This window comes from Sus scrofa, chromosome 12 (assembly GCF_000003025.6).
Source record: "Sus scrofa isolate TJ Tabasco breed Duroc chromosome 12, Sscrofa11.1, whole genome shotgun sequence".
Classification (NCBI taxonomy): domain Eukaryota; kingdom Metazoa; phylum Chordata; class Mammalia; order Artiodactyla; family Suidae; genus Sus; species Sus scrofa.
In genome coordinates, this window is record NC_010454.4 from 38,942,192 (window position 1) to 38,969,446 (window position 27,255).

Consider the following 27,255-nt stretch of genomic DNA (forward strand, 5'->3'; position numbering starts at 1 on the left):
ACTCTGAAGGGTCATGCAACGTTGGAACATCCTCCCTGAGATTGTACAGATCAGTTAAAAGTCAGAGAGGCGGGGGCCATCAGCAGCTCCATCCTTGGAACTCAGCTCTGTCACAAAGTTAAGTGATACTGGACAAGTCAGAGCTGCTCTCTGCGGGTTTCCTGCTCTTTAAAATGAGGGGAACAAAGGTGCTGTGTTCTTTGCAAAGTTGTGTGTGTCTGGAAGCGCCACTTCCTTGAGCTGCATTTGGTGATTGTGACTTGTTGTAGACTCATAAAGGTCCCCATTCTCGGGTTCCCTTTAGAAATGCAAGTAAGGAGGTGCCCCCAGAATGAATAACTGCCTCTTCTTCACCAGAGACACCTGAGAATTCATGTGAGGGACAGGCTGAGGCAGGGACTCCGACCTGGGTGGGGGAGAGGGTTGCTTTTGTGGAGGTAGGACGGAACCCTGCACAGGCGGCTTGACACATGGGCCCTATTCCTGCCTCCAGCTCTGACTCATCTTCTGACGCTTGGGGGAGGAGAGGTAGATGCTTGATATTTTTGGCTTCCCCCATAAAACGGGAGACAGTTTCCTTCATTCCAAGGCTTTTTAACGTCAGTGTCCAGCGTGTCTGTGCTGAATTCTCAGCTGAAATCTCTCATATTGGTTGAATGCAGGTATGACTTCTGATTTCCTGTAATATTCTTTAATAGACTGGTGTAAATGTATATACTCTTTTCATTCAAAAACAAGACAAAGCAAAACAAAACTGGCCAGGTGTGTTAAGTCTGGGAAAACCTATTTAAAACTTTAGCATTTTAAACTGTTCGTTAGGGAAGGATCTGTTTGTTAGATTCCTTTGCAATTGGGATTTTATTTTAAGGCAAGGTGGATTAAAAGTACTTTTCCCCAATACTACAAGAATTATTTTCTATTTAGAAAATTAAAACTTTACAGATAAGATGCCTTCTTTTGAACATCTGTCTCAAAAGTAGCATATCTGTATATCTTTCTCAGTTTATGTGTATTGTTTTAGACTTTTCTAAGCATTTTCATAAGTATCTTTTTGCACAAAGTGATTTTTTTTTTCTGGTTTGCATAGCTTGAAAACTTTTTTTTTTTGTGATTATTATAAAATTAACTGGTCCTGTTTATAGAGATTTGGTTTCTGTCTAGAACAGGTAGCATGCGTTTTAAGTGCAGCTGGTCATAAAGTTTTATTAACCCTGGTAGCATGGTAGTATTTCTCAGAACAACCGGGCAAATGACCCCTTCTTAACTTCAGAGCAGTTAAACCATTTAAGATCCTATAGGCATTACTCTCTGTTGCAAATGAAAACTTTCCCATTAAAAAAAAATCGAGTGTATTCATCTTTTCTTTGCTTCTGGGGAGGCATAAAAGGGAGTGGGGGGCCGGGAGAGTTGGCTAAAGCAACAGTGCTTGGGTGTAAACTTAGCGAGCGAACGTTTGAGATGGTAGCTTTAGTTGTTTATGAAAGCCTTGCCGGGCTGAAGAGAGAGAAGAGGAAACGTTACTGTGAGCACAGTTCAAGTCAGGATTTTTGGAAGATAGATGCGTTAAAACCAAATTCACATTAAGAGTGTTGGAGTTCTTGCCGTGGCAAAGCAGGTTAAGGGTCCGGTGTAGCCTGTGTGGTGACTTGGGTTTGATTCCGGCCTGGCGCAGTGGGATTTGGCGTTGCTGCAGTGGGGGGTAGGCTGCACCTGCAGCTTGGATTTGATCCCTCTCTTGGGAACTCGCATATGCTGTGGGTGCGGCCCTAAAAAAAGTTTATGGGCGTATATGCTAGACATTTATTGAGACTCTTGCCACACTAAAGGGTCAGTGCTGAATCCTGAAGGCAAATAAGGTCCCTGACCTATGAAGCCCACAGGCCAGTAGTAATAATCAGAGGGAGTGTTCTTTCCCCAGACTGGCCAGGATTGTAATGAACTCCTGGAAACAACATTGTATTTATTTAATCTTTTTTTTTTTTTTTTTTTTTTTTTTTTTTTACTGTGAACTGTAACATACAGGAAAGGGTATAAAACACACAAATAACACACAAATGGATACTTAATCAATTATTTTGAAGAAAACACTACTGTAACCATTTTGCAGATCCCAAAGCACCCTCCTCCCAGGCCTTCCCAATGATCACCTCTATCCTCCCCCTAGAGGTAACCTAGCCCGGTTTTTGTGGAAATCATTTCCTTTGTTTTCTACAGTTTTTATGCCCTAAATATTAATCTCTAAACAATACAGTTTCATTTTGCCTGTTTTTCACCTTTATGCAAATGGAATCAAAGTAGGTATTCTTATAAATCTGTTTGTTTTTTGGTTTTTTTTTTTTTGGTCAGCATTACGTATGTGTATTTGTATATGTGTGCACACACACAACAAACGCATGTATGATTTTGGAGGGTTTAAATTCTTGCAGCATTACAGTTTTTAAGACTCATCCATGATGTTGTCTTGTTATCTATGATGTAATTAGCTCATTTGGTGTGAACATACCCCGGGCTGTTTGTCATCCACTGTTGATGGACATCTTGCTTGTTTCTGGTCTGGGGAACTTATGAATATTGCTGGGTCATAGATGTGCATATCCTCAGCTTTTCTAGCTGATGCCCATTTTCCAAAGTGGTTGTACCAGTTTATATTCCTTCAGTGGTGTCAGCCTTGGATATATAATCCACTGTACTTGCTGTTTAACCACAATATGTTTGGATATTTCTTGCGTGAATGAGTGTCACCTGGGTGATTTGATCCCTGGCACTTCATGTACCACTGTATTTTTATATACTTAGGTTTAATTGTACGGTTTGGACTAACATACCACTCAGAGCCAGAGATGGTTTTCCATGCTATGTGGCTGACAAATACCCAGTAGAAAACTTCCCACTGAATTTTTTCTTTCCCCAAACAGATGTGTAGTCATAGGGAAATTTAAACATGCAAAATTAAGTATTAAAATTCACAGTGTCTAGGTAGTTGCCGATGTGGCTCAGTGGATTAAGAATCCGACCAGTATCCATGAAGATGCAGGTTCAATCCCTGGCCTCATTTAGTGGGTTAGGGATCCGGCATTGCTGTGGCTGTGGTGTAGGCTGGGAGCTGCAGCTCCAACTTGATCCCTGGCTGCCTGTGCACTTGCATATGCCCATATGCTGCAGGTGCGGCCCTAAAGAGCAAAAAAAAAAAAAAAAAAAAAAGAAAGAAAAAAATCTAGTACCTAGAAGTCTTTAAAAGGTTTTGGAAGAATCTTACTTCTTGGGCTACCAAACGCTTTGAGGTGGTGATTTGCATTGTGCTGGAGAATACCTGCGTTGTGCCCAGCCTTGAATATGCAGACCCACAGTGCTGGCTTTAGTGTGTGACGTGTGCAGGAACCCAGGCCAGTCCTTGTGAAATTGCCCTCTGAGGACCTGTACTCACATGCTTGTGTGTGTGTGTAGATTGCTGAGCGGCACTGAGCACAGGAATTCCTTGGCAATTCTAAAGGAACCACGGCTTCTTTTTCTATGAAATGTACTTTTCTCTGAGTCTTCCTTTGTGTTGAACAGTAGAGGTAGTTTAAAACTGGGTCCGATAGAGAGTTTCTGCTTTCTGAGTAGACAGTTGCCAGGTTAACTTTAATTGCCTGTGTTTGGTGGTGTTAGCTGGATTTAAAGCTAGGGGTGTGTGTGTATGTGCTTGAGAGAGGGAGAGAAAGAGAAGGAAAGAAAAAGAAAAGGAGAGAGGTTAGGGAGGGATGGGGAGGTCATGCCAGGGCAGTTATTAAATTATTAAGTTCAGGTTTTTGTTGAGCATCTACTGTTCCTGGTATCACCTGCTAACAGTCTGTTTCTATCCTAAGGGCAGAATTACAATTCTGCAGGTTTAGAAAGTAGTAAGTAGTTCTTAAGTAGTTCTTTTTCTTGGTTGGAGGGGTGACAGAAGAACAGTGGCCCAAAGAATGTGAAGTTTGTAATTCTTTTTAATTTCTCTTGTATGGCATCTTGGAAAACGGCTGAATTGTTCTATTTTCAGTCTTTGCAAATTACGAATACTTTTTTACTCATATGGCAAAGGTTTTTTCTAGAATCTCTAAAATCATTAAAATTTTGAAAACAACTTAATGTATATAAGTTAGAAGTTTTCAGGAAAAGATACCCATAGTGGGAAGATGAACAGTAGTGTCAGAACCTCTTAATCTGAGTGATGGGGGAGAAATCTTGTTTGTGTATTTTGATATCCCTTCCCAACAGCAGGAATTTACGGAGGAGCTTCGTTTTCCATCTGTTGCAGGGAAGAGGCCCGGGTGCCGAGGCCCCAGCTGTGCCCTGTCACCTGCAGCCCTGGGCCCTCCCAGCTCACCTCAGCGCTTCTCTTTCTTGCTTTTCCACTGACAGAGCAATCCCCCATCCAGTTTGGTCAGCTTTCTGGGAGTTTCCCTTGTGGCTCAGTGGAAACAAATGTGACTAGTATCCATGAGGACACAGGTTTGATCCCTGGCCTCGCTCAGTGGGTTAAGGATCTGGCATTGCCATGAGCTGTGTGTGGTGTAGGTCACAGACACAGCTCGGATCTGGTGTTGCTGTGGCTCTGGCCTAGGCCAGCAGCTACAGCTCTGATTTGACCCCTAGCCTGGGAACCTCTATATGCTGTGGGTGCTGCCTTTAAAAAAAAAAAAAGTTTGGTCAGCTTTCCCCTGCCATCTGGAGGTCCCAGTAGACAAAAAGGCCACTTTTGAAATATACAGCTGCTGAGCTTACTGGTGCCTTGTCCCAGAATAGTTTCAGTGTCCGTGGACCCTGCCAGATCTTTTTGATGCCTGCCATGGGTCTTTTGAGTTTGTGGATCCACAGGAGAAAACTTTTTTAACGAGAGGGTGTAGCTTCTGTTGACTAGTGAACAGAGCCTTCTAACCAGCAGCCTAGTGATTTTCATGCAGGGTTCTGAAAACCACTTGGAAAAATACTCCTTTGCCATAAACTAGGATGGCTTTATAACAGTTTCAACTAGGGTTTGGCAATTTTTTTTTTCCCTGTAAAGGGTCAGGTAGTAAATATTTTAGGCTTATGGGCCATACAGCTTCTGTTGCAACTATTTAACTTGCCTCTGTAAACTTGCCTTTGTAGCATAAAAATGGTCATAGTTAATATGTAACAAAGAATGTGGTTGTGCTCTGGTAAAACTTCATTCATGAACACTGAAATTTTAATCTCATGTAACTTTTAGGTGCCATGAAATACTATTCTTCTTTTGAGTTCTTTTTTAACCACTTAAAAATGTATAAACCAGGACTTCCCTTGTGGCTCAGCAGGTTAAGGATCTGGTATTGTCACTGCAGAGGCTTAGGTCACTGCTGTGGCTTGGGTTTGATCCCTGACCTGGGGAACTTCCACATGCTGTTGGCATGGCCAAATAAAAAGGAGAGTTCTCATCATGGCTCAGTGGAAATGAATCTAACTAACATTCATGAGGACGCAGGTTCGATCCCTGGCCTCGCTCAGTGGGTTAAGGATCCAGGGTTGCTGTGAGCTGTGGTGTAGAAAGACGCGGCTCAGATCTGGTGTTGCTGTGGCTGTGGTGTAGGCCGGCAGCTGTAGCCCTGAATAGACCCCTAGCCTAGGAACCTCTGTGTGCCTTGGGTGCAGCACTAAAAAGACAACAACAACAACAAAAGGGAGTTCCTGTTGTGGCTTAGCGGGTTAAGAACCTGGCATAATGTCTGTGAGGATGTGGGTTTGATCCCTGGCCTCACTCTGGGTTAAGGATCTGGCATTGCCTCAAGCTGTGATGTGAGTTGCAGATGCGCCTTGTATCCAGTGTTGCTATGGCTGTGGCATAGGCCTCAGCTGCGGCTCCAATTTGACCCCTAGCCTGCGAACTTGCATATGCTGCAGGTGCAGCCATAAAAAGGGAAAAAAAAAATGTATAAACCATTCTTACCTCATGGGCTTCACAAAAATAGGTAGCTGGCTCAACATGGCCTTCCTGCCGTAGTTTGTCAGCTCCTGATTTGAACCAGAGTAGAGTGAGGTGCAGAGGCCACTGCATCCCTTTTTAGCATGTGATTAGTAATTAGTAGTATAATCTGCAAAGAACTATGTATATTGTCTTTTTATATAAGACTATTTCTTCAGGAGACAATTCAAGCCAAGGGAATAACATCAGGACCCTAAGCTCTTTGACTTCTGTTTAGCTGAAAACTTGATTCCTCCCTTTGCTCCAGGGAGGCTCAGATACACCCAGTTGCCCTCTGAATTCAGGAGGCCTGCTACCTCTCAGCAGGGATGAGGGTTTATAGCATCATCAGGTTCCCTCTGTCCAGCTAATGCCTTATTTATTCTGCTCAGAAACTGATAGGTAATTATAGATGCCTTTGGTTTATAAAGAAGAATGGGAAGTTAGTTCATCAATATATAAATGAAGTTAACTTGCTGTAAAATCAGAAAAAACATGGAAGTGGGCCAGGGATATGATGAAGAAATTCTTGTAGGGAGAAAGCTGAAGCTCAGTGCTTGAGTTTTAAGGATGATGTTGTATCAGCCAGACATCAAAGGGTTAGATGATCAAAGAGTGCTCAGCTCTTTACTATTGAGCTCTTAGTCCTGTGAACCTTATTCTAATTTATACATTTGTTTTTTAAAAAAATTATTTTATTTTAAAAAATATTTATTTATTTATTTATTTTGGCCACACCCATGGCATGAAGAAGTTCCCAGGCCAGGGATCGAACCTGTGCCACAACAGCAGTCTGAACTGCTGCAGTGACAATGCTGGATCCTTTACCCTCTGCCAGAAGGGAACTTGTATACATTTATTTTTGTCTTCCTTAAAGTAATAATGAACGTGTAAGGACTGAGATCTTATTTATGAAAGGGCTTTTCATGGTCCTGCTTTTCAGAGGGCAGTAGTGACTTTGGCAGTTTTGGGGCAGACTTATACGCACCTTGGGTTTAATTGCTGATGTGGTTTTTTTTTTTGTTTTTTTGTTTTGTTTTGTTTTGTTTTAGGTACTCTGGGTCTAGGTGTTCTGACCTATACAAATCAAAGTTCACTGCTTAATCAGGAGTCTGTGATTCACATTTAATTTTTACCAGTTACTCTTTGAAGATTTAAAAATACTGTTTATTTGGCTCTGGCACAAATTGGTTTCCACTTATCACCAAACAAGCTTAAATGTGATTATGGAATTTTACCAGCATTTTCTTGGTTCAGGTTGATGAGATTTTTTACACCCGGAAACCATCTCATACCACTTAGCAGTTTAGGATTTTTTAGATGAATGTCCAGATTATAGATAATACACAATCACACTGACCTTACTGTTCTTTAATTTCTTTCTCTTCATAGTTTTCATTTTCTTCCCCAATGAAATGTACACTTTGGAAGTCTTTAGATCAGTGGGTCTGTTGCAGTCAGATTGTGTGACTAATCAACAAACGGATAACTCATGGAGAGGGGTCCTGGTCCCAGTGGGGTTATTCATTTTCTGTGTAGAGTCCGGGAAAACCTCTTAACCTCCATTTACCTCTGATTCCTCATCTGGGAACCATGACAGTGGAATGATACTGATCTGTGAGAGGCTGAGTGTGTTCGTGTGGCTTAAACAAAACAGGCACTTGAGTTTGCTTCAGCAAGTCCAGTGGGGACAGCCCGAGGCAGATTAATGAGAGCTGTTTTTCTCACCCTTTAATGTGTATACAGTTCACCTGGGATCTTGTTAAGCTGTGAAATCTAATTCTGTAGGTGTAGGATGGGGCCTGAGACTCTGCATTTCTTTCAGGCTCCAGGTTAATGCAGTGAGCAGTGAGGGGCTGTAGAAAAGGGCTAGTGTTCTCCACTTGGAATCTCCAAGTAAAGGAGGCTCTTGCAAAGCAAGGGTGGCAGCATGTAGTTTGTTGCTGTTTTGGGGTTTTTTTGGCATGTGAAAGTTCCTGGGCCAGGGATTGAACCTGTGCCACAGCAGCAACCCATGGTACTGCAGTGACAGTGCCGTATCCTTTACCCACTGCACCACAAAGAAACTTCCAGGGATGGCAGCACGTTTTATGGATTGGAGAAAAAGCATGGGAGTGTACATAAGAGATACCTCCCCAGGAAACAAAGAACTGTTTTTCAGCACCCTTGATTGTCTTACTTTGCCTTGACTCTGTGCCTTCTCTGCATTGCTGTAGTATCCACTGTTTGCACTCCTCATTTGGTTCATTTAATGTGAGTCTCTTACTGTATTCAGGTGTCTTAAATGTGTATCTTGTGTCATCTCTTTAAGATGATACAATCCTAGCACAGGGTTCTGTCTTCTGTTCCCTTATATCCCTGTTCTAGTGACTATTGCTGCACAGCACACCATTCCAAAACTCAGTGATGTAGAAAGATCCATTTTTATTTTGCTTTCAGATTGCTGCAGGTCAAGAATTTGGACCTCGTGTAGTGGGGACCATGTATCTTTACTCCACAGTGTCTGGGGGTGACTTGATGGCTGGGAGCTGGAATCAAGTGAAGTGTCCTTACTCACATATTTCGTAGTTAATTCTAGCTATCAGTTGGGACCTCTGTTGGGCTTCTGGCCAAAACACCCACATATAACCTCTCCACATGGTAACTGTCTGGCTTCGTGGGACTTCCTCACAGCATGGCAGCTGGAGTCCAGGAGCAAGTTTCAAGAGAACAGAAATGTGTGACATGTTGATGATCTAGCGTCAGAAGTGTCATTTCTGATGTACTCGTGGTTGATTTGGTCACCCTGTAAGGTCCTGTGGAATGTGGGTATTGTGGGGGCCATTTTTGGCAGATACATTCTGCCAGAGTCCCCAGCAACTTAGAATAGTGTTGAACACATGGCATGAACTCAGTAAATACTATTGTGTGAGTGAGTGATGAGTAATTTAAACACCCCGAGTAGATGATGACAAAATTAAAAAAATTCCAAATAGGAACAGGTTGCCCCCTGGTACCCAAATAAATACATATATACCTTCACCTTTTATAGATACAGTCTCTTCTCTCTACCTATTCTATTTTGAACATAAGAATCTATGAATTTATCATTTGGAACTAAACTTCCTTTTTTTTTTTTTTAAGAGCTTGGCATATGGAGGTTCCCAGGCTAGGGGTCTAATCAGAGCTGCAGCTGCAGTAGGGCACAGCCACAGCAGCGTCAGATCTGAGCTGCATCTGTGACCTGTGCTGAAGCTTGTGGCAGTGCCAGATCCTTAATGCATTGAGTGGGGGCCAGGGATCGAACCCACATCCTTATGGATGCTAGTTGGATTCATAACCCCCGAGCTATAGAGGGAACTCCGAAACTAAACTTCTTAAAGTCTGTGCATCTTTGTCACTATTGGCATGCCTTTTTTCCCTGTTCTTATAGGTTGGACCTCCCATGTCTTTCTTGGGACTGTGGTGTGTTCTCCATCCACTGGCTGGCTAGCGTCTTAAAGTGACCAGCCTTTGTTAGGCCCAGCTGAGGCCCACGTGAGGATACTTGAGATGTCAGCCAGGTTACGGCTACACGGGCAGTTGCTTTACAGCGTCATGTCATGCTGGGGAAGTATCTGTGGTGATACTGAATGGTGATTCTCAAGTTCTTTAGCTCTGTGTGTATTATGTGTATCTACCCTCTTTCCAGCCATCGTATCAGTCGATTTATATGGTAGGAAAAGCAAAAAAAAAACCACTCCTCCAAATGAAGATGTTGAGATATTTTAGCATATTACTACTAAAGCTTTCTGATAACTGAGAACAATTTTTGAATCTTTTATTTCATTTTATTTTAATATGAATGCACCTCAACATTTTGTTTGGATTTTATGCTTATATTCTATGATGAAGTTTTTTTCCGGGCATTCCCATTGTGGCTAAGTGGGTTAAGGATCCATTGTTGTCTCTGTGGGGATGTGGGTTCAATCCCTGACCTTGCTCAGTGGGTTAAGGATCTGGTGTTGCTGCAGGCTGTGGCCTAGTTCCCAGATATGGCTCAAATCAGGTGTTGGTGTGGCTCTGGTGTAGGCCACAGTTGCAGCTCAGATTTGACCCCTAGCTGGGGAAATTACATATGGTACGGCCATAAAAATTTTTTTTAAAAGAGAGTTTGTTCCCTTAACGAAAGATTGACTCACTGATTTTTAGTTGTAAGAGTATTTTTTTTTTCTTTCCCCTTTTTTGGCCACATCCATGGCATGTTTAAGTTTCCAAGCCAGGGATCCAACCTCTGCCACGGCAGCAACCCAAGCTGCTGCAGTGACAATGCTGCATCCTTAACCTGCTTGCACCATGAGAAAACTCCTGTTAAGACAATTTTAACTTTTTTCCTAATGGAACATATTTCTGATATAATAATGAAATGTAATGAGGAAAGTAGTGTTACTTATTGCAATGTAGGCTAAAATGCTTCCATTTTTTAAAGGATGGCTTTAAGGTTTTTTTTTTTTTTTTTTAAGAAGTAGATAAACGTTTACTTAATGGAAGAAGAAAATGTGATTACACAGGCTTTCCATGTGTTAAAAAAAAACAACAGTGTATGCCTTCAGTATATATAATGAACCTCTGTAACCCCTAAAGCTAAAAATATTTTAGATCATTTTACACAGTCATCTCTAGAACCATTGTGGCCATTTTTCTGCTTATTCAACATGAGGAGACAAAGCAGTAGATAGAATTTCAGTTCTTTAACTCCTGATACTAGTGGGTTTTTGTCATAATTTTTAAAAAAGAAAAGTAGCTTCTATGGCAGTGAATAGACTGTGAATAGACTCTGACTCTGCTCCAGGTATAGACATGGTGCCCAGGTCCCAGGAGCTCTCCGGTGCGGGGAGCAGACAGTTGTTAACTGCTTACGTGTTATTGAGATCACAGGCCCGCTGGGCAGACACTGATTCTGCATTTTATTTAGCACTTTGATGTTCTTTATTCAAAGACCAGCATCATGTCTGTTGTTTCTTATAACTCATGAAAAAAAAAATACCTCTCTGGGGTTGGTTTAGGACAGCTCCTCCTTTTTGTCTTTCATCTCCCCCTACCCCCCATTCCCTTGGCCAGGAAAGCATTTTTCCCTCCAAGAAGTAAATGCAGCTGCCAGAGCAACTTGGGAGGCCGAGTCGTATACCATGGACAGCGATGTGGACGCTCCTTGGCGTGCTCCCTGGTCATCTGCATCCCAGGGTGCTGCAGTGGGAGTGATGCTGTCACTCAGAAAGCACCTTGCAACCTTTGATCCCCAAGCATGGTCACTCTTTTACTCTCCTAACAGATAGTCCTTTCTCCGTCTTCCTGTACACAATTACTGGTTTTTTTTTTTTTTTTGGTCATGGTGTACAATTTTTTTTTTTTTGGCTTGATGTGGGATTTCAGTTCCCCGACAGGGCTTGAACCTGAGCAGCAGCAGCAGCAGTGGAAGCACGGAATCCTAATGGCTAGACCACCAGGGAACTAACTCCCTGCTAAGTTGATTTTGACATACCTGTGATATAATACCCATGTTTTCTTTTATTTGTTATGATCAGAATCTGCTAATCTTAGAAATGAAGTAAACTAGGGCTTCTTGTTGTGCCTGCTCTGAGACTACTCCCTGCTGAGATCCCTTTGCAGTCAGGATGTATTTCTGTGTCCTGAAAGGTGTACCTAACTGTGGCAGTATTTCACTCTTCTGGGCAATAGGAGAGAGTGGAGCAACTCAGCCTATTTGAGGTGTCTTTTCTTTTTTTTTTTCTTTTTGGGGCTGCTCCTGAAGCATATGGAAGTTCCTAGGCCAGAGGTCTAATTGGATCTGCAGGTGCTGGCCTACACCACAGTCACAGCCACGCCAGATCCGAGCTATGTCTGTGACCTGCACTGCAGCTAATGGCAACGTTGGATCCTTAACCCACTAAGCAAGGCCAGGGATTGAACCCGAATCCTCATGGATACTAGTGGGATTCGTTTCTGCTGCGCCACACTGGGAACTCTGTCAGGTGTTTTCTGTATGTATCATTTCAACACATTCTGCTTGGGCAGTTGTAAGACCCTCTTGTGTGCGGAAGGCGCTGGCTGATGGTGTGGAGTGCTGGGGGCGGTAATCAGACCACAGCCACCCTCTAGTCACAAAGAAGCAGGAGCCCAGACACCTTGGATCTTTTCCTGGTCCTGTCACCTGTCTTCTCCAAGTTGAAATCATCTCACCCTTTCCACACCTTGCATTTTCCCATCTGGAAAAGGGGTCAGGAGTGCCTGTCAGAAGAGCATCTGTGTATCTGTGACCTCTGAGTGCTCTCTGGCACAAGTTGTTTTTCTAACCCTTGGACTCAGCTTTGGCATTTTAAGCAGGTTTGTTGGCATGAGACTGCCTTGCACCAGCGGGGAGGGAGCATCGTGTCTGTCTCACTGGGATTCTGCCCTGAGGACTCAAAATCTGCTTTCTTTTCCCTGCAGCACCAAGTACCCTATCGCTGCCCAAGAAATGAGAATTCACAGAGTAAGCAAGGCTGTCAGCCCACCCATTACTTACCCATGGCCCTTGATGAAGACCTTTGTGCTGAAAAGGCCAGTGAGCCTGGGACACTGGCTTCAGGAGGGAAGGTGGCTTCCCAAACAGAATGATTATTTGGGAAATAATAATCATTTAAAACTAGATAACTTGGTTGGAAATTTGATTAGTATCTTCCACATTCAGGATGGAGTTATCAGCAGCCATTCAAAAGCCTGATTTTGTGTGTTTATTACTATGGTGACTTTGCTTTTTAAACTACTGAATTCTGCCAGGGAAAGACTTGGAAGTGGCAAGAGACTGCGCTCTGCTGCAGGACAGGATGTTCCCACAAAGTTCTGCCTGTTTCCATGTACATCTAACCCTCCCATCTGCGCACATTGCCTTTTTATTTATTTTTATTTGTTTGTTTTGCTTTTTAGGGCCGTACCCATGGCATATGGAGATTCCCAGGCTGGGGGTCTAATCGGAGCTACAGCTCCCGGCCTGCACCACAGCCACAGCAACTGGGGATCTGAGCCACGTCTGCGACCTATACTGGATCCTTAACCCACTGAGCAAGGCCAGGGATCGAACCTGCAACCTCATGGTTCCTAGTCGTATTCATTTCCGCTGCACCACGACAGGAACTCCCAGGTTGCCTTTTTCTTTTTTTTTTTTTTGGTCTTTTTGCTATTTCTTTGGGCCGCTCCCGCAGCATATGGAGGTTCCCAGGCTAGGGGTCCAATCGGAGCTGTAGCTGCCAGCCTACACCATAGCCACAGCAATGTGGGATCTGAGCCTCGTCTGTGACCTACACCACAGCTCACGGCAACCCACTGGATCATTAACCCACTGAGCGAGGGCAGGGATCGAACTCGCAACCTCATGGTTCCTAGTCGGATTCGTTAACCACTGCGCCACGACAGGAACTCCACCCCAGGTTGCCTTTTTAAACTTGATTTATTTTTTTTTTATTATTTTAAAATTTAATTGGAGTGTCATTGACTTACAGTGTTGCATTAGTTTCAGGCATACAGCAAAGTTGTGCACATTTCCTTATGTGACTAGTTCCTTGCTCCTTTCGTGATGAGGTTTCACCTTTATATCACTCTGCACCCTGTATCGTCAGTCAGCAGATGTGGGCCCCAAAGATGGGTGGTAAGCTTGGGGGAGGCAGCTCCCTCTGGGCAAGGGCCGTTTCTTGGGGGAGGGGGAGACTTGTGACCTGTCAGCACCAGCATGCTGAGTGCCTTGTCTTGAGGGGGAATTCGATGGCCCATCACAGCATTCCCTTTGCAGTGGTTCTCACAGTGTGTCCCCTGCCTGGCAGCATCAGCATCACCTGGGAAATAAATGCCACGTCTCAAGCCCTATCCCAGGACCACTGAATCAGAAACTCTGAGGGTGGGGCTTAGCGATCTGGGGTTCACCAAGCCCACCAGGTGATTCTCATGCACACTCGAGTGTGAGAACCACTGTGTATTTATACACGTGGGATTATTTTAATTTTTTAATTGAGGTGTAATTGACATAGAACATTATATCAGTTTCAGGTGTATAACATGATTCGATATTTGTATATATAGCAGAATAATCACAGTAAGTCTCATTAATACTTCTCACCATATATAGTTAACACATTTTTCATTTTCTTGTGATGACAACTTTTATGATTACTCTCCGTGGAGTTCCCTTGTAGCACAGTGGGTTAAGGATATGGTGGTGTCACCACAGAGACTCAGGTTACTGCTGTGGTGCGGGTTTGATCCCTGGTCTGGGAACTTCCACATGCCATGAAAAATTACTCTCTGAGCAACGTGCAAGTGTGCAGTACGGTATCATTAATGATAGTCCCCATGCTGTACACTGCATCCCCAGGACTTCCGTTCTCACGTGAAGTTTGTGTCTTTTAGCCTCTTCACCCATTTAGCCTCCACCTCTGACAACCACCAATCTGTTCTCTACATGTTTAAGATTGCACATAAAATTGACACTATATTTATAGTATTTGTCCTTCTCTGACTTCTCTTTTAGCATAATGCCTTCAGGATCCATCCATGTTACTGTAAATAGCAAGATTTCCTTCTTTATGGCTGATAAATGTTCTATTGCATATATATATACACCACATTTTCTTTATCCATTCATCCATCCATGGACACTTAGGTTGTTTCCATGTCTTAGCAGTGAATGGGGGTTGGGAAGGTGGGGGGAGGGTGTATATATCTTCTTGTGTTAGTGTTTTTGTTGGATAAATACCCAGAAGTAGAATCCCTGGATCATATGCTAATTCTATTCTTAACTTTTTGAGGACCCTCCATACTGTTTTCTGTAGTGGCTGCACCAATTTACATTCCCACCCACAGTGCACAAGAGTTCCTTTTTCTCCACATCCTCACCAACACTTTGTTATTTATTGTGTTTTTTGTTTTTTTGTTTGTTTGTTTGTTTGTTTTTTGGCTACCCCACAGCACATGGAGTTCCCAGGCAAGGGGTCAGATCTGAGCCACACTTGCTATACCTACACTGCACTTGGGCAGTGCAGGATCTTTCAGCCCACTGTGCTGGACCTGGGAATTGAACCTGTGTCTGGGAGCTGCAGAGATGCTACCCATCCCGTTGCACCACAGTAGGAACTCCTGTCTTTTTGGTAATAGTGATATCTCATTATGGTTTTGATTTGTATTTCCTTGATGATTAATGTTGACCCTTTTCATTCATGTACCTGTTGACCATCTGTATTTTTTCTTTGGGAAAATGTCTATTCAGATCCTTTGCCCATTCTAAAATCAGATTTTTTTTTTTTTTTTTGCTGTATTAACCCTTTATTGGTTATATCATTTGCAAATATTTTCTCCCATTCTGTAGGTTGTCTTTTCATTTTGTTTAGTTGCCTTTGCTGTGCCAAAGCTTTTTAATTTGATGTAGTCCTGCTTATTTTTGCTTTTGTTGCCAAATTCAAAAAATCATCACCAAGGCTATTATCAAAGAGCTTATCTTGTATGTTTTGTTTAGGAGTTTTGTGATTTCAGATCCTTTAATCCTGAATGATTCATATTTTTAATCCACCTGGGGTTAATTTTTTATATGGTATAAGATAGTAGTCCAGTTTCATCCCTTTGCTTGTGGCTATGCAATTTTTCCTAACACCATTTGTTGGAGAAACTGTCCTTTCCCCATTGTATATTATTGGTAGCTTTGTTGTAAATTGATCATATGTGCATGGGTTTATTTCTAGGCGCTCTATTCTCATTCATTGATCATGTCTTTTTTGCTGATGCCATTCTGTTTTGATTACTGTAGCTTTAAAATAAAGTGTGATGTTCCCCAGCTTGGTTCTTTCTCAAGATTGCTTTGGCCATTTGGGAACTTTATTTCCATACACATTTTAGGATTATTTGTTCTATTTCCGTGAAAAATGCCATTGGGAATTTGATAGAAATTGCATTAAATCTTTAGAATGCCTTGGGTAGTATGGACATTTAAATAGTATCGACCCTTCCAATTCATGAACACAATATATCTATTTATTTGTGTCTTCAATTTCTTTCATAAACGTCTCACAGTTTTCAGTGTACAGGTCTTAACCTCCTTGTTTAAATTTATTCCTAAGTATCTATGGAGTTCCCCTCGTGGTGCAGTGGTTAACCAACTCGAATAGGAACCATGAGGTTGCGGGTTTGATCCCTGGCGTTGCTCAGTGAGTGAAGGATCTGGCACAGACGCAGTTCAGATCCTGCATTGCTTTGGCTCTGGCGTATAGGCTGGCAGCTTCGCTACAGCTCCGATTGGACCCCTCGCCTGGGAACCTCCATATGCTGCCGGTGCGGCCTTAGAAAACACAAAAAGACATAAAAAAATTTTTATTTGTGAACATCTTATTCTTCCTGATGCAATTGTAAATAGGATTGTTTTTTTAATTTCTTTTTCTGATAGTTCATTATTAGTCTATAGAAATGCAACCGATTTCTATATACTGATTTTATATCCTACTTTACTGAATTCATTGATGAGTTCTAATTTTTTTTGGTGCAGTCTTTTAGGGTTTTTAATGTATAATATCATGTTATCTGCAAATAGCAACAGTTTTACTTCTTCCTTTCTGATTTGAGTGGGTTGTATTTCTCTTTCTTGCCTCATTGCTCTGGCTAGGACTTCCAATGCCATGTTGAATAAAAGTGGCAGAAATGGGCATCCTAGCCTCTTTTCTGATCTTAGAGGAAAAGCTTTCATCTTTTCTCTGCTGAATATGATGCTTGCTGTGGGCTTGTGATACATGGCTTTTATTATGTTGAGGGATGTTGTTTCTATACCCACTTTGTTAAGACTGTTCACCATAAATGGATGTTGCATTCTGTCAGATGCTTTTCTGCATCTATTGAGGTGATCATGTGATTTTTACCCTTCCTTTTGTTAATGTGTATCACACGTTGGTTTGTGGGTGTTTTACCATCCCGAATCCTTGGAATAAATCCTACCAGATCATGGTGTGTGAATCTTCTAGTGGACTATTGAATTTAGTTCACTGATATTTTGAGGATTTTCCCATTATGTTTATCAGAGATAGTGACCTCTAATTTTCTTTTCTTGTGGTATCTTATGTAACACTGGCCTTGTAGGATGAGTTTGGAAGTGTTTCCTCTTCTGCGTTTTGGAAGAGTCTGAGGATTCATATGTATTCTTTAAATGTTTGATTAGGGATTCAGTTTTCTTCCTAGTTATTGGTCTGCTTAGATTTTCTCTTTCTTCATGACTCAGTCCTGGTGTGTAATTGTTTACAGTAGTCTGTCTCCCTTTTTCTTTCTTTCGCTTTTTTTTTAGGGCTGTAGCTGCGGCATATGGAGGTTCCCAGGCGAGGGGTCGAATTGGAGCTGTAGCTGCTGGCCTACACCATAGCCACAGCCACGCCACATCTGAGCCACATTTGCGACCTACACCACAGCTTGAACTACGCCACAGCTCTCAGCAATGCTGGATCCTTGACCCACTTGAGCAAGGCCAGGGATCAAATCTGTGTCCTCATGGATTCTAGTCAGATAGGTTTCCACTGCACCAGAACAGGAACTCCAACAGTAGTCTCTTAAGATCCTTTGTATTTTTGTGGTACCAGTTGTAAAATTTCTTCTTTCACTTCTAATTTTGATTCCTTTTGTCTTTTTTTTTCCTTGGGGAGTCTAGCTAAAGGTTTGCCAATTTTGTTTATCTTTTCAAAGAGCTGGCTGTTTATTTCATTGATCTTTTCTATTGTCTTTTTAGTCTCTATTTCCTCTCTAATCTTTGTTATTTTTTTCCTTTTACCAACTAGGGACTTCATTTGTTCTAGTTCCTTGAAGTGTAAAGTTAGTTTCTTTGAGATCTTTGTTTCTTGATGGAACCATTTGTCATTAATATCACCACATTTGTGGCATATGAAAATCCCCTGGCCAAGGACTGAATCCAAACCCTAGCAACCAAACCTTTTAATTCACTGTGCTGGGCCAAAAATCAAACCCACACCTGCACAGCAACCTGAGCCACTGCAGTCAGGTTCCTAACCCACTGTGCCACAGTGGGAACTCTGGCATTTATCATTATGACTTCCCTCTTGGAGCTGCTTTTGCATCCCCCCCCCCAATTTTTTTTCAAATGTAGAAGTTTTATTCTGTTTTTTTGTGTTTTTTTGTTTTTGTTTTTTTGTCTTTTTTGCTATTTCTTGGGCTGCTCCCGCAGCATATGGAGGTTCCTAGGCTAGGGTCTAATCGGAGCTATAGCCGCCAGCCTACACCACAGCCACAGCAACATGGGATCCGAGCCGCGTCTGCAACCTACACCACAGCTCACGGCAACGCCGGATCGTTAACCCACTGAGCAGGGGCAGGGACCGAACCCGCAACCTCATGGTTCCTAGTTGGATTCGTTAACCACTGCGCCACGATGGGAACTCCTTATTCTGTGTTTTTAAAAAAAGGCAATAAATAAACCAAGTTCAGTTAATAGGAAGACTACTGGCAGATGGTTTAAATTTATGTCATGTAGACTATTAACAATTCAAATAATTTGCTTAATTTCAGTGAAGACTTCCTAGAATAATATAGTCATTGCTTTCTGTACTTAAAAGTAATTATTAATTTGTTTTTTAAAAAACTCAAATGAATTTTATTATATTTATGGTTGCACAACCATCTCCACAACCCACTTTTACAACATTTCCATCCCAAACCCAAGCACCCCACCTCCTCCAACCTGTCTCCTTTGGTAACTGTAAGTTTTTCAGAGTCTGTGAGTCAGTTTCTGTTCTTTTTTTAGATTCCACATATAAGTAATGGCATATGACCTTTGTGTCCCACTGTTGAATTTCACTTGGCATGATAATTTCTAGGTCAATCATGTTGCTGCAGATGCCAGTATTTCATTCCTTTTTATGGCTGAGTAATATTCCGTTGTGTATATGTACCACATCTTTATCCACTCCTCTCTCAATGGACATTTAGGTTGCTTCTATGTCTTGGCTATTGTATATAGTGCTGCAGTGAACACTGGGGTACATGTATTTTTTTTTTTTTTGTCTTTTTAGGGCCACTCCTGTGGCATATGGAGGTTCCCAGGCTAGGGGTCCAGTCAGAGCTGTAGCTGCCAGCCTGTGCCACAGCAACGCCAGATCAGAGCTGCGTCTGTGACCTACACCAAAGCTAACAGCTATGCCAGATCCTTAACCCACTGAGTGAGGCCAGGGATCAAAACTGTGTCCTAATGGATGCAAGTCAGATTCATTTCTGCTGAGCCACAACAGGAACTCCCCACCCATTTTTTGATGGGGTTGTTTGTTTTTTTGGTATTGAGCGTCAGACGGTGTTTATATATCTTGGAGATTAATACCTTGTCAGTCACTTCATTTGCAAATATTTCCTCCCATTCTGTGGGTTTTCTTTTCATTTTGTTTAGGGTTTCCCTTGCTGTGCAAAACCTTTTAAGTTTAATTAGGTCCCATTTGTTTTTGTTTTTATTGTCACTACTCTAGGAGCTGGATTTAAGAAGATATTGCTGTGGTTTATGTCAGAGAGTGTTCAGCCTGTTTTCCTCTAAGAGTTTTATAGTATCCGGTCTTTTTTTTTGTTGTTGACTTTTGTCTTTTGTTGTTTTAAGGCCTCATCCGTGGTATATGGAGATTCCCAGGCTAGGGGTCTCATCGGAGATGCAGCTGCCAGCCTGTGCCATAGCCACAGCCATGCCAGATGGGAGCTGCGTCTGTGACGTACACCACAGCTCACGGCAATGCCAGATCTCTAACCCACTGAGTGAGGTCAGGGATCAAACCTGTGTCCTTACGGATGCTAGTCAGATTCACTTCCACTGGAGCCATGACAGGAACTCCCTATAGTATCTGGTAGGTTTTTAATCCATTTTAAGTTTACTTTTGTGTATGGTGTTAGGGAGTGTTCTAATTCTATTTTTTCACATGTAGCTGTCCAGTTTCCCCGGCACAGCTTATTGAAGGGACTGTCTTTTCTTCATTGTATATTCTTGCCTCCTTAGATTAGTTGACTGTAAGTGTGTGGGTTTAGTTCTGGGCTTTCTGTCCTGTTCCACTAATCTATATTTGTTTTTGTGCCAGTACCATACTATTTTGATGACTGTAGCTCTGTAATATAATCCAAAGTCAGGGAGCCTGATTTCTGCATCTCCATTTTTCTTTCTCAGGATGGCTTTGACTCTTCTGGGTCTTTTGTTCTTCCAAGCAAATTAAAATATTTTGTTCTAGTTCTGTGAAAAATGCCATTGATAATTTGATAGGGATCGCACTGAAACTGAAGATTGCCTTTGGTTGTATAATCATTTTGACAGTATTGATTCTTCTCAATCCAAGAGCATGGTATATATCTTGCCATCTGTCTGTGTCATCTTGGATTTCTTTCATCAGTGTCTTAGAGTTTTCAGAGTACAGGTCTTTTGTCTCTTTAGATAAATTCCTAGGTATTTTATTCCTTTTGATGTGGTGGTAAATGGGATTGTTTCCCTAATTGCTTTTTCTGATCTTTCATTGTTAGTAATAGAAATGCAATAGATTTCTGTGTATTTCGTATCCTGTGACTTTGCCAAATTCATTGAGCTCTAACAGTTTTCTGGTATAGTCTTTAGGTTTTTCTAGGTATAGTATCATGTCATCTACAAACAGGGATAGTTTTACTTCTTCCTTTATAATTGTGATTCCTTTTCTTTTTCTTCTCTGATTGCCATGGCTAGGACTTCCAAAACTATGTTGAATAGTAATGGCGAGAGTGGATATCCTTGTCTTGTTCCTGATCTTAGTGGGAATTCTTTCAGCTTTTCATCATTGAGAATGATAACTGTATATGGCCTTTATTTTTATTTATTATTTTTTATTTTTTGCTTTTTAGGGCCGCACTGGTGGCACATAGAAGTTCCCAGGTTAGGGGTCCATTCAGAGCTACAACTGCCAGCCTACACCATAGCCACAGCCAACATCAGATCTGAGCTGCATCTGTGACCCACACCACAGCTTGCAGCAACACTGGATCCTTAACCTGCTGAGCGAGGCCAAGGATCAAGCCCACAACTTCATGATTCCTAGTCAGATTCGTTTCCACTGTGCCATGATGGGAACTCCTGGGAACTCCTGTGCCATGATGGGAACTCCCTCCTCCACTTTCTGGAGGGTTTTTATCAGAAATGGGTATTGGATTTTGTCAAAAACTTGTCCTGCATCTATTGAGAGGATAATATGGTTTTTATTTTTCCGTTTGTTAATGTGGTGTATCACACTGATTGATTCGTGGATGTTGAAAAAATCCTTGCATCCCTGGAATAAATCCCACTTGATCACGGTGTACTACAATCCTTTTAATGTATTGCTGGATTCAGTTTACTAGTATCTTGTTGAGGATTTTTGCATCTATGTTCATCGGTGATACTGGCCTGTAATTTTCATTTTTTTGTGGTATGTTTGGTTTTGCTGTCAGGGTGATGGTGGCCTCATAGAATGAGTTTGAGAGTGTTTCTTCCTCTGCAATCTTTTGGAATGGTTCAGAAGGATAGGTGTTAGCTCTTCTCTATGTGTTTAGTATAATTCTTCTGTGAAGCCATCTGGTCCTGGACTTTTGTTTGTTAGAAGTTTTTTAATCAGTTTCAATTTCAGTACTTGTGATTGGTCCATTCATCTTTTCTCTTTCATCTTGGTTTAGGCTTGGAAGATTGTACTTCTCTAAGAATATGTCTTATTTCTTGTAGGTTGTCCATTTTATTTGCATACAGTTGCATGTAGTAGTCTCTTAAGATCTTTGTATTTCAGTGATGTCTGCTGTAATTTCTCCTTTTTCATTTCTTTCTTTTTTGTTGGTGTTGTTGTAAGGAGTCTTTTTTTTTTTTTTTTTTTTTTTTTTTTTGATTTCTTGGGCCACTCCTGTGGCATATGGAGGTTCCCAGGCTAGGAGTCAAATCAGAGCCATAGCCACCAGCTTATGCCAGAGCCCCAGCAATGCAGATCTGAGCTGCATCTGCAACCTACACCACAGCTCACGGCAACGCTGGATCCTTAACCCACTGAGCAAGGCCAGGGATCGAACCCACAACCTCATGGTTCCTAGTCAGATTTGTTAACCACTGAGCCATGACGGAAACTCCCTTTTTCATTTCTAATTTTTTTTTTTTTTTTTTTTTGTCTTTTTAGGGCTGCCCTGGAGGCATATGGAGGTTACCAGGCTAGGGGTCAATCGGAACTGCATCTGAGCCACATCTGTGACCCTACACCACAGCTCATGGCAACACTGGATCCTTAACCCACTGAGCAAGGCCAGGTATTGAAGCTCCGTCCTCATGGATGCTAGTCAGATTTGCTTCATTGAGCCATGATGGGAACTCCCATTTCTAATTTTATTGATTTGAGTCCTCTTTTTTTCTTGATTAGTCGTCTGGCTAAAGGTTCATCAATTTTGTTGATCTTTTCAAAGAACCAGCTTTTAGTTTCATTGATTTTTTTTTTTCCCCCTATGGTTTTCTTAGTTTCTGTTTCATTTATTTCTGATCTTTATGATTTCTTCTGCTAACTTTAGGTCTTGTCTGTTCTCTCTCTAGTTGCTTTAGGTATAAAGTTAAGTTGTTTATTTGAGATTTTCCTTGTTTCTTGAGGTAGGCTTGTTTTGCTATAAACTTCCCTCTTAGAACTGCTTTTGCTGCATCCTATAGGTTTTGGGTTGTGTCTTTACTATCATTTGCTTCTAGGTATTTTTCAGTTTCCTCTTAGATCTCTTCAGTGATCTGTTGGTTGCTTAGTAGCATGTTGTTTAGTCTTCATGTGTTTGTGTGTTCTGCAGTTTTTTTCTCGTCGATTTCCAGTTGTATAGCATTCTGGTTGGAAAAGATGCTTGATATAATTTCAATTTTCTTAAATTTACTGAGGTTTGATTTGTGATCTAGCTTAGAGGATAATCTGTGTGCACTTGAGAAGAATGTGTATTCTGCTGCTTTTGGATGGAATGTTCTATAAATAGTTATTAAGTCCATCTGGTCGAGTGCATCATTTAATTTCCTTGTTGATTTTCAGTCTGGATGATCTGTCCATTGCTGTAAGTGGGGTGTTAAAAGTCCTCTGCTATTATTGTGTTATTGTCAATTTCTCCTTTTAAGGTTGTTAGCATTTGCCTTATATATTGAGGTGATCCTATGTTGGGTGCATATACATTTATAATTGTTATATCTTCTTGGATTGATCCTTTGATCATTATGTAATGTCCTTCTTTGTCTCTTAAAATATTCTTTAAGGTCTGTTTTGTCTGCTATGAGTATTGCTCTTCCAGCTTTCTTTTCATTTCTGTTTAATGGAATATTTTCTTCCATTCTCTCACTTTCAATTTGTATGTGGCCGTAGAACTGAAGTGGGTCTCTTGAAGATAGCATGTGTATATGGGTCTTGTTTTTGTATCCATTCAGCCAGTCTCTGTCCTTTGACTGGGGTGTTTAGTCCATTTACATTCAAGGTAATTATTGATATGTATGTTCTTATTGCCATTTTATTGACTGTTTGGGATTTATTTTTGTTGGTCTTTTTTTCTTGTTCTCTTGTGGTTTGATGACTATCTTTAGTGTTGAATTTGGATTATTTTTTCTTATTTGTGTATCTATTGTAGATTTTTGGTTTGTAATTACCATGAAGTTTTGATAAAGGAGTCTGTATATGTACATACAAGATTGTTTTAAGTTGTTGGGCTCTTAATTGCAAGTGCATCTCTAGTATCCCGCAGTTGTACTCTCATCTTCTCAGTTTCTGGTTTTGTGTGTGGATGACTTCCTACCTTTACTATATATGTACCTTTACTGGTGAGCCTTATCATTTGTAGTATTTTTCTTTCTAGTTGTGGCCCTTGCTTTTCCACCTAGAGAAGTTCCTTGAGTATTTGTTGTAAAGCTGGTTTTAGTGGTGCCGAATTCTTTTAGCTTTTCCTTGTTTGTAAAGCTTTTGATTTTTTTTTCAAATCTGAAAGCCTTGCTGGGTGGTCTTGGAGGATTTTTCCCTTCATCATTTAAGGTATATCATGCCACTCCCTTCTGGCCTGCAGAGTTTCTGCTAAAAAATCTGCTAACCTTATTGAGGTTACCATGTATGTTATTTGTTTCTTTTCCTTAGCCGCTTTTGATATTTCCTCTTTGTCTTTAATTTTGGGCAGTTGGATTAATGTGTGTCTCGGGGTGTTCCTCCTTGGTATATTTTATATGGTATTCGTAATGCTTCCTGGATTTGAGTGAGTGATTCCTTTCCCATGTTAGGGAAGTTTTTGGCTATTATCTCTTCAGATTTTTTTTTTTTTTTTTTTTGGTCTTTTTGCTATTTCTTGGGCCGCTCCTGCGGCATATGGAGGTTCCCAGGCTAGGGGTCCAATTGGAGCTGTAGCCACCGGCCTACACCAGAGCCACAGCAATGCCAGATCCGAGCCACATCTGCAACCTACATCACAGCTCACGGCAACGCGGGATCCTTAACCCACTGAGCAAGGCCAGGGTTCGAACCCGCAACCTCATGGTTCCTAGTCGGATTCGTTAACCACTGCGCCATGACGGGAACTCACTCTTCAGATATTTTCTGTGGCCCTTTCTCTCTCTCTCCTCCTGATAATATAGATGTTGGCACCCATATAATACGGTTGTTGGTGCATTTAACCTTGTTCCAGAGTTCTCTTAGACTGTCCTCGTTTCTTTTAAATCTTTTTTCTCTTTTCTGTCCTGTGTCAGTCATTTCCACTAGTCTGTCCTTCACCTCGATTATTCATTCTTCTGCCTCCTTATTCTATTGATTGCTGCTAGTGAATTTTCATTTCTTCTGTTTCTTTGCTCCATGTTTCTTGAAATTTATCAATCTTTGCCTCCAGTTTATTTCCAAAATCTTGAATCATCTTTACTATCATTAGTGTAAAGTCTTTTTCTTGGTAATCTCCAGATCTCTTAGCTGTTTTACTGGTTCCCTTATCTGATTATAATTATAATTCTCTGCCTTTTCACTTTTTTTTTTTTTGTCTTTTTGCCATTTCTAGGGCTGCTCCTGCGGCATATGGAGGTTTCCAGGCTAGGGGTCTAATTGGAGATGTGGCCGCTGGCCTACACAAGAGCCACAGCAACATGGGATCTGAGCTGCATCTGTAATCTACACCACAGCTCACGGCAATGCTGGATCCTTAACCCACTGAGCAAGACCAGGGACCAAACTCGCAACCTCTTGTTTCCTAGTCAGATTCATTCACCACTGAGCCATGACAGGAACTCCTCCCTTTTCACTTTGTATAGATTTTTGTTGTGGTCTCCTTTTTGCAGATAATGGGGTTGTAGCCTCTCTTGCTTTGATGTCTGTCCTCCTTGTGGCTGCAGGGTTCCTGATGGGAGGAACTGGTGCCTGCCCACTGATTCTTACCCTTCTGATGGGTGGGGCTTTGTCTATAGGTGTGGTTAGAGGTGGCTCTGTGCCTGGGGCGAGGGTCTTTAGGCAGCCAGCTTGCTAATAGGTGGGGCTGTGTTCCCACCTGATTTGTTGTTTGGCCTGGGGCTTCTTAGCCCTGATAGGTGAGGACAGATTTTTCCAAAATGGCCACCTCACGCTACCTACTGATGAAAAATGGGATATTAAGGCCTATTATTTTGTCTAGTTTTCCTTTGAGATCTGCTAATATGCTTTATATATTTAGATGCTCCTGCGTTGGGTGCATATATACGCACAAATGTTTGATCCTCCTGTTAGATTGACCCTCTTTATCATTACATAATACCCTACTTTGTCTCTTATTAGTCTTTATTTTAAAGTCTGTTTTGGAGTTCCTGTTGTGGCGCCTCAAGAGGAAAGGAATCTGACTAGGAACCATGAGGTTGCAGGTTCCATCCCTGGGTTAAGGATCTGGCTGGCGTTGCTGTGAGCTGTGGTTTAGGTCACAGATGTGGCTCGGCTCTGTGGCCAGCAGCTGTAGCTCTCATTAGACCCCTAGCCTGGGAACTTCCATATGCCATGGGTGTAGCCCATTTAAAAAAAAAAAAAAAAAAAAAAAAAAGGACAAAAAGTTAAAAATTTCAAGTCTGATAGCAAGTATAGCTACTCCAGTTTTCTTTTGGTTTCCATTTTCACAGAATATCTTTTTCTATCCTTTCACTTTCAGCCTCTGGGTGTCCTTACATCTGAAGTGTGTCTCTGTGTGTGTCCATAAAGCTAAAGCAGATGACATATGTCATTAAGAAGAAAAATCCATTCTGCCACTGTTTTTATTGCAGAATTTAGTCCATTTACACTTAACTATTAATAAGTATGTACTTATTGCCTTTTGGCTATTGTTTTTGAGCTTTTTGTAATTCCTCTTTTCTTCTTTTGCTGTCCTACTTTGTGATCCGATGATTTTCTTCAGTGGTATGTGTTGATTCCTTTATCTTTTAGGTGTCTACTATGTAAGTTTTTGCTTTATGATTACCATGAAGGCTTATACATAGCAACTTAGGTATTTTATAACAGTCTTAAGTTTCAACTCATTCTGAAGCTTTACATTTTTATTCTTCCACCTCCCACATTTTGCTTTTGACATATTTTATACCTTTTAATCTTGTGTATCCCTTAATTATATTTTACTACTGCAACTTTTAAACTTCATAGTAGCCTTATGAGCAATAAGTCTATACCACCTTTATATTACTCTAAAATTTACTATATTTATCTCTATCAGTGAGATTTATTCATTCGTATGTTTTCCTGTTACTGATTAGCAGCCCTTATTTTCAGCTTTTAAGAAACTGTCTTAATTCTTCTAAGGCCAGTTTAACTTTTGCTTGTCTGGAAAACTTTTTTCTTTAAAATCTGAATGATAACTTTGCTGGGTATTTTTGTCTGGAAATTTTTTCTTTCAGTACCCTGAATATATTATGCCATTCCTTTCTGAAAAACTTGTTGATGGGAGTTCTCTTGCCCTTTTAAAAATTCTCTCATTTTTTCACTTTTAACAATTACAGTATGTCTTAGTGTGGGTCTCTGAGGTCTGTTTTATTTGGACCTCTCTGGGTTTCCTGGATCTGGATGTTTGTTTCCTTCCCTAGGTTAGGGAAATTCTCAGCCCCTTTCTCTCTCTCCTCCTTCTGGGACCCCTAGAATGTAACTGTTGGTCTACTTGATGATATATCCCTCCAAGTCCCTTAAGTGGTCTTTACTTTTTTTCATTCTTCCTTATTGCTGCTCTGATGGTTTGAGTTTCACTGCCGTGTGTTTGAGATACCGAGCCTTTCTACCATGTCCTGCACTCTGCTCTCCAACCCCTCTCCTGTATTTTTCAATTCAGTTATTGTATTCAGCTCTGATTTCTTTTTGGTACTTCCTCTTTTTTGA

At 41.3% G+C, this 27,255-nt stretch overlaps 1 protein-coding gene across 2 annotated transcripts in view; it reads left to right on the plus strand.

Annotated features, from left to right (window-relative positions):
- Positions 1-27,255, plus strand: part of DUSP14 (dual specificity phosphatase 14) — a 37,517-nt gene that overhangs the window by 1,140 nt on the left and 9,122 nt on the right. The window contains exon 1 of one of the 2 annotated variants that reach the window (XM_021067373.1): positions 560-662. The exons of the other annotated variant lie outside the window; for it this stretch is intronic. The gene's annotated coding sequence lies outside the window, so the exon portion shown is untranslated. Of the gene's footprint in view, positions 1-559; positions 663-27,255 lie in introns of those variants that run through there. 2 annotated transcript variants of the gene reach the window in all.